This window comes from Canis lupus, chromosome 17 (genome assembly GCF_011100685.1).
Source record: "Canis lupus familiaris isolate Mischka breed German Shepherd chromosome 17, alternate assembly UU_Cfam_GSD_1.0, whole genome shotgun sequence".
Lineage (NCBI taxonomy): Eukaryota > Metazoa > Chordata > Mammalia > Carnivora > Canidae > Canis > Canis lupus.
This window is the reverse complement of record NC_049238.1, coordinates 19,939,377-19,960,300: the sequence shown is the minus strand read 5'-3', so window position 1 is coordinate 19,960,300 and position 20,924 is coordinate 19,939,377. Positions and strand designations below refer to the sequence as shown.

General features: G+C 48.1%; 1 pseudogene; it reads right to left on the bottom strand.

Moving 5' to 3' along the window:
• Positions 1-17,594: 17,594 nt before the first annotated feature.
• Positions 17,595-18,526, bottom strand: LOC100686746 (annotated as a pseudogene).
• Positions 18,527-20,924: the final 2,398 nt, after the last annotated feature.

Genomic DNA, 20,924 nt, shown 5'->3' with positions numbered 1-20,924 from the left:
TTCAATTAGTCACCATGCATTTGTCAAGTGCCTCCAATTTTCTAAGAACCACATTGATACTAGAGAGCCAGAGATAAAGAAGCATAGTCAGTCCCTGACCTTGAGGAAAGACAGACGTGTACACAGTGAATTATAAAACCACACATGAAATTCTGTAATAGAGGAAGCAATTGTGCCATAGGAACACAAGGCACAGGGAGGAGTTCTGACAAGAGGCTGGAGGTAGCTCCATTCAGGAAGTATCATCTGATCTGGGCTTTGAAGGATGGACAGGAATTTCACAGAGAAGAAGAAATCTGTGTTCCAGCCAGAGGAGAAGAGATGTGAAAACGCAAGATTTAGCAGCCAGCAGTCCTGTGTCATCCATCACTCTTCTTTACCTTATGGGCCCTCGTGTGGCTACATTAACGAGGTGGCACTAAGTTTCATGGAGAAAGAGTGTGGGTAGGAGTCATGCACAAAGGACCACGGAGACCAGAAACTGGCAGTGTGGGGGGACAGTATCCTTCCTGGCCTCACAGTAGCAGCCACCCAGCCTTCTCATAGTTCTTAGGCTGTCTCTATTCATATGCAACCAACGGCAGTGGGAACATTCCTCCCTTTATGGTTTATATGGAAACCACTATATAACTGTTCAGAAATTCAGTTTAAAAATGGTAAGCATGGGGCACCTGGGGGGCTCAGTGGTTGAGAGCTTGCCTTTGGCTCAGGTCGTGATCCCGGGGTTCTGGGATCAAGTCCCACATCGGGCTTCCCACAAGGAGCCTGCTTCTCCCTCTACCTGTGACTTTCCCTCTCTCTTTCTGTGTCTCTCATGAATAAATAAATAAAATCTTTAAAACAATACCAAAACCCAATAAGCACAAGACATTTTATAGGAAAAAAAAAAAAAAAGGAATTAGGTCAATATTCATCTTGCATGTACCATTTCAGCTTTTCTGATTTTTGTCAGGAAACTTACCAAAGTTAAAACTCACAAAGTTAGGTTCCTAGCTTCCCACAAACACCAAGAGACAGGGGCTCTGTCTTCAGGTGTTGGCTGGAACAAACAGAACACTCCTTTGGCAGCCTTGAGTTTTCTCAGGCTGGTACTTGAAGTGGGGCCTACGGTCATCCCAAGGATGTGGCCTTGAGCTGTTGGCACCTATGTTAGTGTTTGTTCAAGTCTTTCTAGGCCAAGGTTGAGGCCTGGTGGAGAAAAGGCTCAGAGGAGGCTGGCTGGAGTTTAGTTAAGGAGAGAATGGTTGTCACCATTCAGATGCCTGGCATTGTCCCTGGTGACTTTCTAGACCTATCCCCATCTCTGAGACACCTGGGTCTATTTGTTGCTCTGGGGACCCCCAAAGATACCTCTCAATAAATGTTCCTAGCCTCCCAATAAATTTTCCTTTATTTAAGCTAATTGGATGGATTCTGGGCTTATAAGGAAGTAATCCCTAACCAAGACAGATCCCATTATCTATGTCAACACAGTCCACATACTTGTCATTTTAAAAGGTTAAATGGCCATTCCTTCTTGTTAATGTATCTTAGCTTGTTTTACAATGACTAAAGTCATTTCCAGTCTTTTTTTTTAAGATTTTATTTATTCATGAGACACAGAGAGGGAGAGACAGAGACACAGGCAGAGGGAGAAGCAGGCTCCCTGCGGGGAACCCCATGTAGGACTCAATCCCAGGACCCCAGGATCACAACTTGAGCCAAAGGCAGACAATCAACCGCTGAGCTACCCAAGTGTCCCTCCAGCTTTTTTGTTTTGTTTTCTTTTGTTTTTTTTAATACTGCTGCATTAAAGAGCTATGGTGAACATATGTAAGAGTTACTTTTTCCTCCTTCCATCAGGTCAACAAGTGTACTGACTTGAGAGCTCCTGTCACGTTGCTGCCAGATTCCTCTCCAGCTGGAGTGCCATCAGCCCCGTTCCAGGGCATCTGTTCTCCCGCAGCCCCATCTCAACAGGGTTTCATTTTTATGTATTTTGGTTTGTGTAATGGTACCTTGGAATTATTTCACTGATATTTTTAAATTGCTAATGAGGTTCTGTGAGGATTCAATTAGATGATATGCAGAGAGGTCAGAGCACAGAGCCCGGCATATAGGGCATTAATATTACTATTGATAGTTACTGAGTAAAAAAATTAAATATTGACCTTATATTTGTGTTTTTTCTTTTTTTTTTTAAAGACTTATTTATTTTAGAGAGAGAACACGAGTGGAGGGAAGGGCAGGGGAGGGAAAATCTCAAAGCAGACTTCCTGCTAAACTCAGAGCCCCAAATGGGGCTCGATCCCATCACCTGGAGATCAGGACCTGAGCCAAAACAAAGAGTTGGATGTCCAACCGATTGAGCCACCCAGGCACCCGTTTGTGTTTTTTCTTATGTGTCTGTTTTGTTTCTCTCTCTCTCTCTCTTTTAAAAGATTTTATTTCTGTGACACAGAGAGAGAGAGAGAGAGAGAGAGCATGCACACAAGCAAGGGGATCGGTGGGGAGAGATGCAGGCTCCCACTGAGCAGGGAGCCCAACGTGGTGCTCAATCCTAGGACCCTGGGACCATGACCTGAGCCAAAGGCAGATGCTCAACCGACTGGGCCACCCAGGTGCCCTGGTTGCTTCTCTTTGTCTACATGGTAGCGCCTTCTCAATCTGCATGCTGCCTCCTGGCTCGGGCCGATTAGTAATTTCATTCCGTCCTGTGTCCTTACTACTGTCCATGTGCCAGCAGAACACACTCCTATCTCTAGCCTGGACTTCTCTCCTGTTCTCCAAACACACCTAACTGCCTACTCAACGTCTCCTCTTGGATGTGGCATCTCACACTTCATAACCTCCAGAGCTGAGCTCCTGCTCCCCACTGCACCTGCTCCTCCCACGGCCTTTTTCCATCTCAGTGAACAGCAACCATCCTTGCAGGTGCTCAAGTTAAAGACTCTTGAGTCTTCCTTCACTCATTCTTTCCCTCTCTCGCTTCACATCCCCGGCCTCCAAATCCATTGGCCACCATCTTCAAAATATATCCAGAATCCAGCCACTTGTCACCACCCTGGCCAAGACACCACCATCTCTCACCTGCAAAAACCAGTCTCCCTGGTTGTACACTTGTGCATCCTCAGCTTTTCAGCCCTTTGGCCCTCCTCCTGCTCATGTCCCAGCTCTGGTTGTGGTCCTGCCTTTGTGGTGAAGCTGCAGCAGCAGAAGACTCTTATTTAGAGCAACAAACCATCTGCAGAAAGCAGAGTTCCCTTCACCTGCCCATCCCTAAACCAGCCCGCGGCAAGAGGGACAGATCACTAGACTGACCTGGACAAATCGGGATCACCCCTGAGCAGCGTTTGGGACCAGCGTTATCTTTTCTGACAAGTAGACTCCTGAGCAGCAGTGAGGCTCCGATTGTTGAGGAATAAATGGGGAACAGAAGTTGGGTGAACACCCGAACAGAGTCTGTCACCACGTGGGAGGTCAGAGAGTCAATAAGAGAGGCCACTTACTTTTCTGGGCTGCCTAGTGTGGGTGGCCCCAGGCCCACAGGCCTTGACCATATATATCCAAGCAGGGACAGGGATGTGACAGGGAACTTGGGTCTGTTTCTGCCAATGGGAGATTTCCACCTTTGGGGGGCCCTTTATTTTGGGTTAATGGAAGAAGGCACATAACAGTGTTTGTATCCTCGGGCTGTGTAACAACCACACACTGGGGCTTGAAACAACACGAGTTTACCCTCTCTCAGCTCTGGAGCCTAGAAGGCAGAAATCAAGGTGTTGCCAGGGCCATGCTCTCCTGAGGCGCTAGGGAAAGTCAGCTCCGTGCCTATTTCTTAGCTCCTTGGCATTTCATGGCTTATGACTGCATCACTCCTGCCTTGACCTCTCTTGTCACATGGCCTCCTCCCTGTATGTCCCTGTGTCTCTTCATGTGAGGACGGAGCCATATTGAGTTAAGGACCCACCCTACCCTAGTATGACCTTGTCTTAACTGATTACTTTACAGCTACCCTATTTCTAAGTAAGGCCACCTTTTAAGGTCTGGGGGTTAGAATTTCAACAAATCTTTTTGGGGGACACGAGTGAACCCCTAACACTTATATTTACAGTATTAATTAGAACCTAATTTTTCTTCATTTCTTCCTTTCTGATCTGATTGTCCTTTCTTTCATTTTCTTGCCTGACTGATTAGAACCTCTAGGCATTTGTAACTATAAGTTTCCCTCTAAGTCCTGCATAGCTGCATCCCATACATTTTGGTATGTTGTGCCGAATTTTCTTCAGAAACTATTGTGTGTTGAGGCTTGACTTGAATTTGCTATGTCAGTATTAATAGCTGAAATTTTGAAGATCTGTTCCTCACCTCCCTTCCTTTCTCCCTCCCTCCCTCCCTCCTTTCCTTTAACTCACCTTTAAAAAGTAAAGGTCATTTACTGGAGAGTTTAATAAACTAGTAGCTACAGATCAAGAATTAAACAGTGTTTAAAAAGAGAGCATAAGGACATTGTGTATTAATGTCCTCTGTTTTGTTTTAGTTGTTCATGCCTGGGTTATGTCTTTACCATTGGTACTAATGGGACCAAAGCTTGATCCCACTGCACACATCCTGTCAGAACCCAAATTACAGACGCCATGCTTAGGAGGAAGCAGCCACCACAGACTGTATAATCTTAAGACAATATGTGAAATTTGCATTTTTCATTTCAGTGCACTACTGTTTTATGTTTTATCTGTAAGCCGGCAACTTTTTGTCTAGTTAATCACTTTCATTTTACAGAACCATTTTTAAGACCCGTGGGTGGAATTAACTCAATGATGTAGTGTTTATATTCTTCAGCTTCCTAGGGATTGGAAGAGCCAAAGGCTGAACAGGGAAGCATCACAATGTTTCCCCATGAAAAAGATGCCTTTCTTCACCTCCCTTCAGCTTGCTCCCCCAACACCCGCACCACTGTGGCACCAATGCTTTTCCAGTTTACAAGCATCGGCTCCCTCTCTCCAGCAAAGTCCTCCAAATCCCTAATTATGGATCAGGAACTGGCACCCTCCCCTGCCTTCTCTCCTGAGGGAAAGGTGATTCTGCGTCTCACTGAGTTCACTGCAGGAAAACCTGACATTGAGGTGAGAATTTCTCCGACTGCATCTCCTTGCATAGCAACACCCCTTGGCACAAACTCACCAGGGATGTCCAGCCCCCCGCACTTCCACCAGGAGTATTTATAGACTGTTTTCACAGCTCCCCTCCCCTCACGGGCTGTGCAGGGAAGTTGGCCTTTTGGAGCTTGCTCCTCCTTCTAGCCTGTCCAGGCGGAGGCTAGAAATCTGCCACTTGGGGGCAGAGGATGGCACTGGGCATGAGTCTACTCACAATAGCCTGCAGCCAGAATCAGTCCAAATAAAAAGTCAGACGGCTCTTGCCGCCACCTCGCCCAGACCTCATGGTCTTGCCATTGGCAGAGCATCCCCCGGCCTGCTGCTTGAGCAGCTGCTAAGGGGCTGGTCCTCTCACCTGCCTCTGCAGGAGACCATTAGCAGGCTGCTGGTAGCTGAGGCTCCGGGTGCTGATACAGGCTGCGCTCAGAGCTGCCCGCCAGCCCATCGATTGTGGGTTCACCGGGATGCTTTCTGACCTTTCAAGGTTGGTGAAGACTCAGCAGTTGCATACAGTTCTGTTATTAAATGTTTTGATCCTGAGTGTGGTTTATCGTCTTGTAATTCAGAGGACAAAAGGGACAGTAAGTAGCAAGGTAGTTTTTAGTGACTGTTACACTATGACACAGTCTTAAAAGTTTTAAAGAAACAAAGGTAGTCACAACTCTCACGTGTTTTATTTTTGGCATATTTTGTTTTTTGTATTTGGGTAGCTATAATGATATTTTCTGCACGTAATAATACATATTTTTTTAGTGAAGTATAGTTGACACCCAAGGTTATATTAATTTCAGGTATACAACAGAGTGATTTGACATCTCTACACGTTCCGCAGGCTCATCACATGGGTAACTGCTGTCTGTCACCATGCAACGTCATTACAATGCCATTGGTTGTATTCCCTGTGCTGTCTTTCATCTCCATGACTTATTCATTCCACGACTAGAAGCCTGCACTTCCCTTTCACCCATTTTGCCCATCCCCCCACCCCACCCCCACCCCTCTGGCAACCACCAATTTGTTCTATTTATGAGTCTGTTTCTGCTTTTTTTTCCTGCTTCCCTCCCCCCATTTGCTTGTTTAGTTGTTTCACTTTTTAGAGTGCACATAGAAGTGAAATCATGTGGTATTTGTCTTTCTCTGACTTCTTTCACTTAACATAATACCCTTTAGGTCCATCTACATTGGCAAGATATCATTCTTTTTTATGGCTGAGTAATATTCCATTATATATATATATATCTCACATCTTCTTTCTGTTCATCAATCAATGGACACTTAAATTGCTACCATATATTGGCTAATGTAAGTAATGCTGCAAATAGGGTACATTTATCTTTTCAAATTAGTGTTTTTGTTTTCTATGGGTAAATACCCAGTAGTGGAATAATTGGATCATATGGTATTTCTTTTTTTCTTTTTAAGATTTTATTTATTTATCCACAAGAGACACACACACAGAGAGAGGCAAAGACATAGGCTGAAGGAGAAGCAGGCTCCCCGAGGAAAGCTTGATGTGGGACTTGATCCCAGGACCCCAGGACATGCCCTGAGTCGAAGGCAGATGCTCAACAGCTGAGCCACTCAGGAGCCCCTGTATTTCTATTTTTAACTTTTTGTGGAACCTCCATACTGTTTTCCACAGTGGCGGTACCACTTTATAATCCTACCAACAGTGCATGAGGGTTTCTTTTAAAAATCAGATTTTTATTTTTTGGTGTTGAGCTGTGTAAATTCTTTATATATTTTGGGTATTGACCCTTTATTGAACATATCATTGCAAATATCTTCTCCCATTCAGTAGGTTGCCTTTTTGTTTGTTGATGGTTTCATTTGCTGTGCAAAGGCATTTTATTTGGGTGTAGTCCCAATAGTTTATTTTTGCTTTTGTTTCCCTTGCCTGAGGAGATATCTAGAAAAATGTTGCTAAGGCTGATGTCAGAGAGAGTAGTGCCTAAGTTTTCTTAATGATACATATTATTTAATAAGTATTGCCCTAAGTTTCTATCCAATCTTTATGGTAGTTTTTAAGGAAGATTTTATTTATTTGTCTGTTTGAGAGAGAGAGCAAGAGCATGCATGCATGGGGTAGGGGGTGTTTGGGAAGTAGGGGCAAAGGGAGACGGAGAGAAAGAGGGAAAGAATCCCAAGTGGACTCTGGGCTGAGCAAGGCGCCCTACATAGGACTTGATCTAAGGACTCTGAGATCATGACCTGAGCTGAAATCAAGAGTCAGAGGCTTACCTGGCTGAACCACCCAGGCGCCCCTCTTTATGGTAGTTTTATTTATTTTATTTTTTAAAACAATTTTATTTATTTACTCACGAGAGACACACACAGAGAAGCAGAGACAGGCAGAGGGAGAAGCAGGCTCCCTGCAGGGAACCTGATTCAGTACTCGATCTCAGGATCCCAGGATCACGACCTGAGCTGAAGGCAGATGCTCAACCGCTGAGCCACCCAGGAGCCCCTCTTTATGGTAGTTTTAAAGGCTACCTAATCCTTTGATTTGATGTGCCTCACAGATGGCATTTCACTTCCTTACTTGTTGCATATTTAGGTTTTGGCAGAAGTTATTTAGTTGAAGAAGGTGTCAGATAATGCAGTACTCACCAGGAGGTTAGTAAGGGGGGCCACAGTGAAGGTTCTGGTGTCCACTGCCATGAGAAGGCAATGGGTACCTTGGTGTGGGATTGTAATAGGACAGAAACAAACCCCTCACCTTTTTTTCAGAGACGAGCCCTGGTTCTATGTACATCAGCTTATGCTTCATCTTAAAAAAACAAACAAACAAACAAACAAACAAACAAAAAAAACCCAAAAAGCCCAAACCAAAAAACACATAAGAAAAAAACGTCGAGGCATGTGTCATTTTTAGCACTGCAGGAATCACATGGTGTCCTATCAGGATCCGAAAGCCAGAGCCCGCTGGTCAGCACACAATAGAACTTCCTTAGGTCCCAGGACTGACATGGCTGCAGCTGGGGTCTGTGAAGTGGGTAGGTACAGACCTCCCGCTGCCCCATCTTTATCCCCTAGCTGTGGTCCCTTGGCCCTGCCCAAGCCCGGGGATCATCCTACCGCTGGCCAAGGGAAAGCTAATTAGCCTCAGGAAAAGAAACAGGCATCACCTTGGGGAGGAGATCCGAGAGTAGAGCTTCTAAGCACACACATCCCACCCCCTCCCCACAAGCCACAAAGAACCAGAGGTCTGGGATGGAACTAGCATTCCAACAAGTACGCCGATTATCCCCATACAGTAATCGACCAGATGGAAACACACAACCTCTGGCCACAGCTTAGGACTTGGAGTCAAGGCTACTCCCTTCTGGCTGCAATGTACTCCTGATGATGTAGCTGGGTCCCCCTCCCCCCCCCCGGGGCACCTGGCCACTTCTCAGGGCTCGGGGCTTGTGCTGGGCTCCTGCCTCCCCTCCAGCTCCGGAAGAACCACTGTCCGTCAGAGAACAGACGTTGCCCTGATGGATGGCTGCCGAGGGTCCTTCCGGCTCCCATCGCTCAGCGTTGCTGAAAGACCACAGGGTGTGTCACCCTCCGGCGTCCAGGTCCTCCAGGGCCACCTCCAAGACCTCGCCTTCCCGGTGCTCCCCGGGCGCTGGCCTGGGTGCTGACCCCGGCCCTCGCGTCTCCGGGCTTCCCGGGTCAGGGCGGCCCGAGCCGGTGGCCTCGCGCCCTCCTCAACCATCGGCTCCTCAGCATTTTCAGGCCGGTGACCAGGAGGCCAAAGAGGTGGTTAGTGCTGGAGTCCGTGGGTCAAACCAAATAAATGTGATCTATGTAATGACGCCCTCGAACATTCTGCTACACAGGGTTTCGCCGCGGACAGCAGCAAGCAGTAAAGGCCAGTGGCAGGTTGCGCTGTTGCCGACTCACACTGTATTTGTAACCTAGGCCCGACCTCTGACTCCCAGACCAACAAGGTCTCTACCGGTGGTTTGTCCTACAGGCCTGCAATGGGACCCTTTCACCACTAGAAGGCAAACGTGCAGGGTTTCTGCCTCTCTCTGCTAGCTGGAAGCTCTGCGGGAAGGTGCCAGAGAGCCGGGGTTCCTGGGCTCCCAGAGTCCAAAAGTGGGTGGGGGCAGTGAAGGAAGCCACTGAGGTGGGAAGAGAAGGAAGCCTCTAGTAGCGGATTGTAAGCCGTGCTCTTAGTCCCTGAGGCGCACACATCTCTCTTAATCCTTCTGGCCGCCCCATTGACAGATGAGGAAACAGAGTCAGGGGCCATAAGGCCCGCCCAAGACAACAGAGCTGACTAGTGGGGGACAGATTGAAACCAGACCCCATCGTGATAAAGCCTGTGCTCTGAGGACAAGTAATGGCCTAGAAGGGAGGTTAGGGTGCCTCGTCACCACCGCACTTCATTGTGGGAATGACCAGCTCTGTTCTTGTCACCTGTGCTCCAACCACAGCCGTCTGCGAGCTCAGGCCTCACACAAATGTGTGTGTGTGCATCTGCCTCCAGAAATAGTGCTTCAGAAGCCTGGCATGGCTGCTTTCTGTCCTGAAATGGAAATGATCAAGTGTCCTTGCAGGGTCTTTAGGCTTTAAATCCTAAAGACTGACCAGACATCCTAGTCTAGGGCTCTAGAAATGGCTGTGTGAGCAGCTGCCATTCCAGTGGCCCTGCCCAGGCAAGGCTGGTCTCCTCGTTCCGAGCTTCCACACGTCTAGTACCATCCATTTTGGTCAATTTGTGTTGGTCTATTTTCATTTGGTTATGTATATTGCTTTGAAGAATACACCGTGGACCATTCCACTTATGGGTTCATGCCCAAAAGAATTGAAAACAAGGCCTGAACAGATATTTGTCCACCAAAGTTCACAGCAGCATTATTCACGGTAGCCCAGTGGGGGAATTGGCCCACACATCCACCCAGTGAAGAATGGCTGACACGTGTATCCATACAACGCAATAGTATCCAGCCTTTAAAGAGGACAGAAATCCTGGCACATGCTTGAAGACGTCATGCTAAATGAAATGAGTCAGTCACCAAAAGACAAAAATTTTTTTAAGATTTTATTTACTTATTCATGAGAGACACACACAGAGAGAGAAGCAGAGACACAGGCAGAGGGAGAAAGAAGCAGGCTCCATGCAAGGAGCCTGACGTGGGACTCGATCGCAGGTCTCCAGGATCAAGCCCTGGCCTGAGGGTGGCGCTAAACCGCTGAGCCACCCGGGCCACCCTCAAAAGACAAGTATTGTATAGTTTCCCCAGTAGGAGATAACTAGTGTAGTCAAATTTATAGACACTGAAAGTAGAACAGTGGGTACCAGGGGCTGGTACCATGGAAAACTGGTGTTTAATGGGTAATTTCATCTGGGAATGATGGAAAACTTCTGGAAATGGATGGTGGTGATGATTGCACAACAGTGTAAATTATTTAATGCCACAGAACTGCGCTCTTTAAAACAGCCAAGAGGGCAAATTTAATGTTATACCATAATTTAAAAATTGTGTTGAACATCTCCCTGACAATCTCGGTCCAAGTTGTCAGTGACCTGTCCCTAACAGAAGCCTGGTGTCCCACTGGTTGCAGCCAAAGGAGTGCTTCCCTGGGCACTGGTGCAAGCCCCGCTGTCTGGCTTGGCAGAAAGGGGACCCCGGGAAAGGCTAGCTCCCTCCACCATGTCTTGGAAAGTTCCTGAGCTCCCCTCACGTCCCAGCCTCCCATCAGACCGCGTCAGCCCCCGGCCTGGGTGATCAGCGTCACAGGCTGCTTCTGCCGAGCCCGCAGCCTTGCAGGAGGAAAGCCGAGGAAAGCGTTCGGGCTCTAAGGCACCAGGGACCCCGTGCTGCTCAAATCCCATGTTTTCCAGCTCAAGTGGTGCCAGTAGCTCGATTTTCAGTATGACTCTTCCAGATTCTTTTGTTAAGCTTTCACTTTTTCAACCTCCCCATCATGCCTGCAGCAAAAGCTCTCTGTGTCTCCTTCACTAACTTCATTGTGTTCTCCTCCATCTCGCCTCCTCCCTTTCTGTTTTGCCTGGAGCTGATGCCCCAGGAGAACTTCCTCTTCCATGGCCTCCTCCTTGCTTCCCTGGCTCAACTCAGCTCAGGGACGTTAGATCTCTCAGTCTGAATAAGGTTTGCCTGGAGGAAGTTGCTTCATTTACCGAAGGTGTCTTTAGACAGCATTACTTTGGAGGATGGAGGGGCTCTCTCTCGTGCTGCGGCTGACTCCCCCGCTGCCCACCCCCTCTTCTCCAGGGCAGAGATGCTCCGTTGTCCTTTTCTCACCATCTGCTTACCTCCAAGCATGTTCGAAGGTGTACACCCCTTGACCCTGCACCCCATTCGGGTTGCCAGCCACCCCTCGTCTCCTTACCGCCAGACTTAATGGGAAAGTTAGCAAAGCCTGTCCCCACTTTGTGACTGTGCTCTCAGCTGCTTCCAGCCTGGCTTCGGCCCATCCGCCCGCGTATTTGGGACCTCACCTGCGCTTTGGGGTCGGTCACCACTTTCCATCTCTGCCTGGGGACCCTGCTCTCCTCTGCATCCTCTGTTCCACCGCTTTCTCCTTCACTTGCCTCTTCTCCGATGCCTACAGATGGTGCCATAGGTTTCTGCTTCAGCCGCCTTATCAGACCCTCTACCTCCCCGGCTTTTTTTTTTTTTTTTTTTTTTTAAGATTTTATTTCTTTATGAGAGAGAGAGAGAGAGAGAGAGAGAGAGGCAGAAGGAGAAGCAGGCTCCACGCAGGGAGCCCGACATGGGACTCAATCCCGGGTCTCCAGGGTCAGGCCCTGGGCCGAAGGCGGTGCCAAGCGACTGAGCCCCCGGGCTGCCCTGGCTGCAGCTTTTGAATGGCTGGCTCTCGAGGGTGGCCCGCCTGCCCCATCAAGCCTCCTGTTGGACTCACTGCATCCTGAGCTAAACCCTTCACTTTCACCCCCAGGCCAGCCCATTCCCCGCGGTTTCCTGTCCCCATTGTCAGCGTCCCCAGCGCTCTGGGTCCTGGGTTATCGATGCCTCCTTCATCCCACTGGCCGTCAGTCGTCACCAAGCCCTATCAGTTCTGTCCTGCAGCCCTCTCACGTCTCTTCCTTTCTGTTGGGCTCCTGGCACCCCGGCCCCATCCAGCTCTTTGCCCTTCCCTGGCACGGCTGCTCCTTCCTGTCTTCCCCGCTCTGTCCACAGGGCCTGGCGCTAAAGCACCGCGGGTGGGCCGCTGGAGGCATGACCCCTCCTGGCTGCAATCCCCCTCCCACCAAACCTCTGGGTGCCGCACTCAGGGGCTCTGGCCCAGCCTCACCGGCCCGCCAACCGCTGCCTAAGTGCACCAGAATCTTCCCGACCTCTGCCTTTTCCACTGGCTGCTCAGCCAGAAACACCTCCCCAGGGGTCATCCTTTAAGGCCTGGGGCAAGTGATCCTTCTGGCTGGACATCATCTCTCCCTCCTCCTGGCTTTGGTACCAGTGGTGGTTTCCCCACCATTCAATATCCTGCCTCGTAGCCACAAGCTCCCTGTCTCTCTGTCTCTGTGTCTCTCTCCCTTCTCGCCCTCCCCCCACAGCCCATGCTGGGATGCAAGCTCCTTGCAGCAACAACCCCGTCCTAGTCATCTTTGTATCCTCTCTGCGTCTTATGCAAAGTAGATGCTCAAAAATGTGGGTTACTTTGAAGGAAGAAGCTGATCTTAACTTCAGATGGGGGGATGAGGTGATGTCACTTCCGTCACTGCCTCTCTCTGGTTTCCAGCAACAAAGCACCTTGGTCAGATCACCTCTCAGGAGGTGCGGTTCCCTTGTTTTCTGGTCTCCTGCTGGAACCAGCCTGGCAAAAAGTGGGGCAACTCAGGGTCTCTCACAATTGCCTTGTTATACTTTCATCCTGAGTCTCCCTCTTGGCTGGAGCGACAGATAGCCTGACTAACCCTTTCCCAGCTTAGGGACTCCTGGTCGGCCCCTCGGGGTTACTGGTGGGTCTCCTGGGTGCTGCGTCAGGATTCCTGTGGCTTGGAGGACCCCCGCCACCCCCAGAGCATCTAGGGTGGGCTTTCCTGTTCTCTCGCTCCCATAGGAGCATCCGATTTGTCGTCAGAGTGTAGAATAGAGGTAATGGGGTTTTAAAAAACTTTACTATAAGGCAACCTATAAGAAATAAGAAAAACCTTCACCATGATCTCAGCCCTTTTATACAACTATTTTCATATTTGCACGTTTCTTTCTAGCTGTGTCCATATGCAGTGTCTATTTTTATAGTTACTGTAATATGATATATATATAGACTTTTCCACTAATTATGAAATCACGAACACTTTCCTGTGATTTTACACCTTTCATAATAGTTCTTGTACTTGGCTATAGAATATTGCCCACACAATAATTTATTTATCCTTTTTATTAGATCTTTAGATTGTTTCTGAGTTTTTTTATATTGAGTTGATGCATATAGCTTTTATAATATATTTCCTTGGGATAAATTCCTAAGGAGGGGAAGACAAAGTCAAAGGACAAACATTTTTAGGACTCTCAATTCTTATTTTCTTATTGCATTCTAAAAGCATTGTCCTGACTTACTGATAATAGTATTTCAGTGCTACCACAGTCCATTCTATTGTTAATGCCTACTCAGATTCAACAAATATTTGATTGCTTTTTTTTTTAAGGTTTACTTATTAGAGACAGAGATTGTGCACCTGTGAGCAGGGGGATAGAGAGGTTCCCAAGCAGACTCCCCACTGAGTGTGGAGCCTGACAGGGCTCGACCCCAGGACCCTGAGATCACGACCTGAGCTGAAATCAAGAGTCCGATGCTCAACTGCTTGAGCTACCCAGGCGGCCCCTGACTGCTTATTATGTGGGAGGCACTTACATATTTATTTATGCATTAAAATATCTTCCTAGAACCTTAGGCTTTCAGAGTTGGAAGACACATGCTCATTTTACGAATGAAGCAGGAAACCCAGAGAAATTATATACAACATTTACCGCTGCATGGTTTGAAAACGATAACACTTGGATGATAAACCTTGATTCTCTGGTCCTCGAGCCCTCTGCACTCTCTACCATGCCCAGCAGGTGCAGTCTGGGTGTTTGTTTCTTTCCTGCTCATGCACAGCAGAGAAGTGACAGTGCAAGTTTGTCCTCTGGCCACTGCCACCCAGAGGATCCCTTGCACGGCACATGTTTGGCCAGTAGAAGCCAGAAAGCTCCAGAACTTTAAGATTCAACAGATAAGCCAAGACCTCTGATGGCTAATGAAAGACTTACTGGCGTTGCTTTCTAAAAGGGGGCTCCTTTATTCCTTCTGGGCGTAGTTCTGGCAGATTGTGGCATATTAAGCATGAAGCAACCTGTAATTCCCTGTTCTTCCCCTTCCCCCACGCCTTTGTTTATACTCCCACCTTGCAGTGCCAGGAAGAGCCTTTCTCTGGCCTTCTATTTGCTCATCCTCTCTGATCTTTAAGTACTAGCTCCTCCAAGAAGGCTTTTTATTATTTATTTATTTATTAATTTATTTATTAATTAATTTATTTATTTAAAAAAGATTTTATTTTTTTATTCATGAGAGACAGGCAGAGACATAGACAGGGAGAAGCAGGCTCCCTGCAAGGCACTTGATGTAGGTCTTGATCCCAGGACCACTGAGCCACCCAGGGGCCCCCTAGAAGGCTTTTAAAAATCTTCCTGTGTGTCAGTTATCTATTGCCTAACAGAACCACCCTGAAACATTTTACTCAAACTAATAGTTACTTATAATTTCTCATGATTCTGTGGATTGACTGAGTGGTTCCAATGCTGGTTTCACCTGAAAATACTCATTCAACCAGGGTAGGAGGAGCTGATGGTCAAGATCTCTGGCAGTTGTTGGCTCACACCCGGGGCACCTCAATTCCCCTCACGGGGCCTCTCCTCTGGCAGTGGGCCAGATGGGCTTCCTTACGTGGCAGTCCCAGGGGATGTTTTAACGTGCAAGGGCCTATCAAGCCTCTGGTGTGGCACTGTCCCATTAGCCAAAGCAAACCACAAGGCCACACTCAGAGTCTATGGGAGAAGGAGGCACACACGCAGGTGTCCTGGGAGGCCTGATTCAGAGGACAGCTCCTCTAACAAATGGCTCACCTCCCTCCCACGTGCAAATCCCCTCACTCCTCCGGGTGCCCTCACACCTCACCTGATCACGGCCCCAGGCTTACAGCGCTGGGCCTCCTGGTCACCTTGGGCCCTGGTGCGTGCAAGCCTCCTCAGGTGCAGTTCCTTTGTGGCTCCTCTCGGTCCAAGGACTGTGAGCTTAAGAGGCAAACCATCTCCTCTGCTCCCTGCGCCCATCACATGGGCTGAGAGGGGCGGGATGACTTTGGTAGAACTCCCGTCCAAAGTGGGAGCAGCGGGAGACACGCAGCAACCGGGCACTTCTAAAATGAGCGGGATCTGTGCGGTCAAGGCTCCCTACTCTGAAGGGAGGGCGCCCCTGCCCTGGGCCCTGCCAGCTCAGCAGCGGGATTCACTGCCTTGTTCTCTCTGCCCCGCAGCTTTGCCCTCGGGGCTTCGGGTCCACCTTCTGAGATACTCTTTCTGGTCAGTGTGAACTGTGTCTGCGGCTGAGGAGCTCTCTGAGCCTGCTTTCTGCAACTTAGAATGTGTGGAGCCCTGGGGACTGTTTCACTTTGAAATCTCCTTGTCCAACGACCCTCCTTGACTCCCCCCTCCGCCCCCCACCCCCGGCCAAAAAAACAGTGTCAGAGAAGAGTCTACTTGGTTGGACAAAAGCCATTCCAGCAATTAATTTAGAGATGGTTCTCCCTCCATTTAGGCCAGCATGTTGGGGAGCTCTGGGGCAATGACCTTGTGATTCTTGGAAGCTGCTTTTCCAGAAGGGCTACTAGGTACCACCTTCTATCATTCTGAGGTCTTAACCCAGAGTCACAGCCTCAGACTTAATTTGATCTTCACTCTGAAGCCATGTCTTACTTGGAGACTTTTGTGGGTTAGAGACCAGAAATATAAAATGCTTAAATTGGTTTTGTTTTGGTTTATTTTATTCTATTATTATTATATTTTAAGAGTGTGACAAAGAGCAAGCAAGGGACGGGTCAAGGGAGAAGGAAGAGAATCTCAAGCAGACTCTGCTGAGCTCGGAGCCCTTGATGCAAGGCTCTATCTCAGGACCCTGAGATCATGACCTGGACTGAAATCAAGAGTCAGATGCTTAATGGACTGAGCCACCCAGGCACCTGAAACACTTTATTTTGGAAGCCAGCTCACCCCTACCTCACCCCTACCTCTCGTCTTCTTTTTAAATTCCTATGGGACACTGAACAATTCCTCCTTCCTGTCCCTTACAGTAAAAGCTGCTAAAAAAGACAATTTATAGTTTCAACATTCTGCCTGGAAATTCCCTGAACCAGATTCATAAGCTTAATAGGTAAGTTTTCTACCTTCTAAATTCCTGCTAGGGGCAATTTTGCGGGACTGCTGTCACTGCTCACTGTTTCATTGCCAGAAGCTGCCTTTTCCCGTCCAGTAGGTTCCCCCCTGAAATCTCCAGGCTACACTCCTAGCCTCCCTGCCACCCTCCCAGCCTCCCTTTGCAACACAATTGAAAGCCGCTACTACATGTTTTGCAGTTTTGTTATGGCGCTACCTCCTTCCAGGTACAAATTCCTGTATACTATCTATTGGTGTGTAACAAATCACTCCAAACTTTGAGTCTTAAAACAATATTTTTTCTCTCATTTACACATGGGTCAGCTAGGAAGCTCTTCTATTGGTGTCACTAGGGCACACTCATGTGGCTGCACTTAAACTGCGAAGTCAACTGGGCTAGAATATCCAAAATGGCGGCCCTCCATGTCTGGCAGTAGGTGAAGATGGTCTCTGTTTCCTCCACTTGGCCTCTTCACATGCTAGACAGGCTTCCTTACAAGGTGGTCACAGGCAATGTTCCAAGAGAGCAAGTCCTACTGTGCAAGTATTTCTCAAGCTTCTGCTGTGTATGTGTGCCATTTGTCCCATTGGACAGTGCAAGTTACAAGGCCAAGTCAGAGTTGACGTGGGAGGGGAACACACAAGGACACATATATCATAAGGCATGACGCACTGGGGACTATGGCTGTTATAGTCAGCCACACCATGCCTCTAGACCGAATGGGTCTTCTTCTTTGGGATCCCCTGGCCCTTTGTTTGTTTGTTTGTTTTTTAAGATTTTATTTATTTATTCATGAGAGACACAGAGAGAGGCAGAGACAGAGGCAGAAGGAGAAGCAGGCTCCATGCAGGAGCCCGATGCAGGACTCGATTCCAGAACCCCAGGATCACGTCCTGAGCCAAAGGCAGATGCTCAACAAATGAGCCACCCAGGTGTCCCTCCCCTGGCTCTTTAAACCTCTATTAAAATTCACTTAACTTAGTCTGTCTTTAAAATTGTCATTTCTGTATAACTCACTTGCTATCTGTAAGCTTTTCTTTTTTTTACAGGGAAAATAACTTTTCAGGACTTCTGGCTTCTTGCTGCCATGGCTTTGGGGATCTTGAGCACACCAGAGCACACAGTCTTGCTCGAGGGCTGGCACTTGCCCACTGTGACCATGTCGCCAATATGGATGTCCCTGAAGCAGGGGGGCAGGTGTGTGAATATGTTCTTGTGGTGTTTCTTGAAGTAGTTGTACGTTAGGATGCAGTGGAGGTAGTTGCCACAGAGGAAAATGGTCCTCTGTCTTCGTCACCTGCCACACCAGACAGAATTTGCCTTCAGATGGAGATATTACCAGTAAAGGGGCATCTCTGGTCAGTACAGGTGTCCTCAGTGGCCTCCGTGGGCATCTTAAAGCCCAGACCGATGTTTCTGTGGTATCACAGGAGCCTCTCTTCGCCAGTTTCTCTAAGCAGGACCATCTTCTTATTTTGAACGATGGTGAGCTACTTTTGGTAGGCATGCGCAGTCTGAATATCTGCCATTTCTTGGCCTCTTGAGGAAAGGTCTGTAAGCTTCTTTAAGAAGAAATGTCCAGGTCTGTTTTCTATTCCACCTTCTATTTCATAGCTTAGCACAGAGTCAGTGTTCATGAAATATTAGCTGTTAGTGAGAAAGTCCTAGAAGCGCAGCCCAGGGCATGGTAGTTCGTGTGGGGTTGGCATGTCATTCCTCCTTGATGTTTCTCACCCAACACCAGAGTACTGCACAGATTCTCCATCTCCTCAGATTTCTAAAGGGCCATGAAAGGATGTTGACTGGTGGGAATGTGGTTTAAGCTATGTGAGCCTACATGTAGAATATGGTCTCCTCCGTCGTCAGCACACTCAGCACTTGTATCCCAGCCAGCTGCAGACCCTCTGAGGCCCAACCCAAGCCCAAGGCCTACCTCTCATCTCTGTGGCCACAGCCTTCATTGCGTGTTCTGATCATGAGTCTTGGGTTTTGAGGAACTTGAAATCTAGTTGAGGAAGCAGAATGGGCACATATGAAACAACCCAAACTACTTACTAATCAATAGGTCAACAAAAGGCAAAAACCAGTACACTAACCCTGGGCCTGGTGGTATAAGGGATACAACACAAATATAGTGAGTCAGAATGCAATGAGGCGAATTCTAAGAAAGCCATCTCCTTGGAGAAGGTGAAGCGTGAGTTGGATCTAGAAACAGAGTATGGACGGATATTGGTGCAGACAATAGAGGATGATCGAGGGGTCTTAGTGGAGTGTGATGTCATGGAGTCAAATGAATGAGGTAGGAAACTGACACCTGATGTGCGGCAGAGAGTAAGCAGATCTGGAATTGGGAACCAAAAAATGTTGGGGAAAAATCAGTGGAGTGACGGATATGCCTTTAAAAGCCTCAGCAGGGCACTTGGTGGCTCAGCGGTTGAGCGCCTGCCTTCGGCTCAGTGCATGATCCTGGAGACCTGGGATCGAGTCCCGCGTCAGGCTCCCTGCATGGAGCCTGCTTCTCCCTCTGCCTGTGTCTCTGCCTCTCTCTCTCTCTCTGTGTCTCTCATGAATAAATAAATAAAATCTTAAAAAAAAAAAAGCCTCAGCAAATCAAGCTGTACCCAGGGGGTTATCTGGGTACCTGAGATTGCCTCTGTGGGTGAAGTCTGTTTCTGGAGTTCTCCTCACCCTACAGTGAAGTTGTTTTGCATTTCGGGGCAATCAAAAGAGCTAGTACTGCATACATAAGGGAGGAATAGAGGAGGTGGGAAGCTACCCTGCCCCAAGGGGAGCTCAGAGCTCTGGGTAGCAGCACTGGGAAGCTGCCATCTTGGAGATTTGGCTTTCCCTGTGTTCCACGCGGTTTGCTGTACCTGTCACGACACCTCCAGTTCCAATGGTGACTTTTTTTTGCCTTTCTGCAATTTGGCCTCCTTGCTCCTGCATCTTTGCAAAAGATGGAAACATTGCAATGAGAGAAAAAGGAGGAACTTTCCCAGGCACACAGTGGTTCTAACCCATACTGGAAGGAAGCACCCTTAATATGACATAAAATGAAGCCACTGAGGCCCCTGAGTAGGCCTAGAGAAACATTCAACAGTGGGGATCCAGGCCCTAGAAGAATTCACTGTGGGGAACAAGAAGAGGTGGAAGACTGCCCCAGGCTGAGCTCTGAAATGCTTGGGATGAGGAACATAAATGTGCTGAGGCATGGAGCAGAAGAAGCTAACCGCAAGACGAGGAAACTAGTGAGTGTGGAGAAGCAAAAAAAAAAAAAAAAAAAGAACAGGTCAGCACTGGTGACAAGAAAGCACTTTCTTGTTCTGGGGCTTGCAGGGCTCATGTGTCCTTTCTAGTTCTAGAGAGAGGCACAGAAGTCCTAGAAGAGGACTGGGCAGGCATAGCTCTTTTCTCTTTCTTCCCTCACATGGTAACAGGGAAACGTGAAAAACTTATATTCCAATGTCCAAGGCTGTGTGGCGACATTCTGGAATGGAAAGCAGCTCAGCGCCCCTGCCCCTGTCAGCCATTCTGGAACAGCCCAGGATGCATGCAGGCACATGTGGGTACTAGGGAGCTGGCAGGGTTACCTTCCTCCTTCCACCAAGCTCATCCACAAATGCCCTTTGCCCTCTTTCTACAATCAGAACCTCTTCAAATAATTAACTTTAACAAGTGAAGAAGCTCAGTGGTTCTCCACTTTGGCTACACGTTGTATCACTTGCAGCCACTTTAAAAAATTCAGTTCATCTAGGGTTGGCCTGAGATGTAGGGATTTTTTTTTTTTTAAAGCATACCAGATTGGTATGATTGGTATGAAGCCAGATTGAGAACAGCTGGATTTACTAATCTTGAGCCACTTTAGAAAGTTTAGTTAACATAGAATTTGTTGATCTTTCAAGGTGTCTGAAAACACCACATAAATAATTAGCCTTTGGTAAACCAGCAAGACCTAGGAGATACCTTCTCTTAGATGTTGTGACTTCTGGGTTGCCTTCCTGGGGGAATTTTTAAATCAATTTTATTTATTTATGAGAGAGAGAGGGAGGGGGGTGGGGAGGAGTGGAGAGAGAGGGACAAGCAGACTCCATGCTGAGTGTGGAGCCCAACGCAGGGCTTGACCTCAGGACCCTGAGACCATGACCTGAACCAAAACCAAGGGTAGGATGCTTAAATGACTGAGCCACCCAGGCAACCCTCCTGGGGGGAGTTCTTAAGGATCCTTTGTGTGCCATTTAGGCTCTGGCCTCCTGAGCTTTCCACATTATGGCAGAATGAGAGCTCTTCCTGTGACCATCAGCACACAGCACAGCAAATACCCTGGTGGCTCAGTGTGGCTGAGTGGTTCGGTCCAGTACCATCTTCAGCATGACACCCGAGGACAGTTTTGTT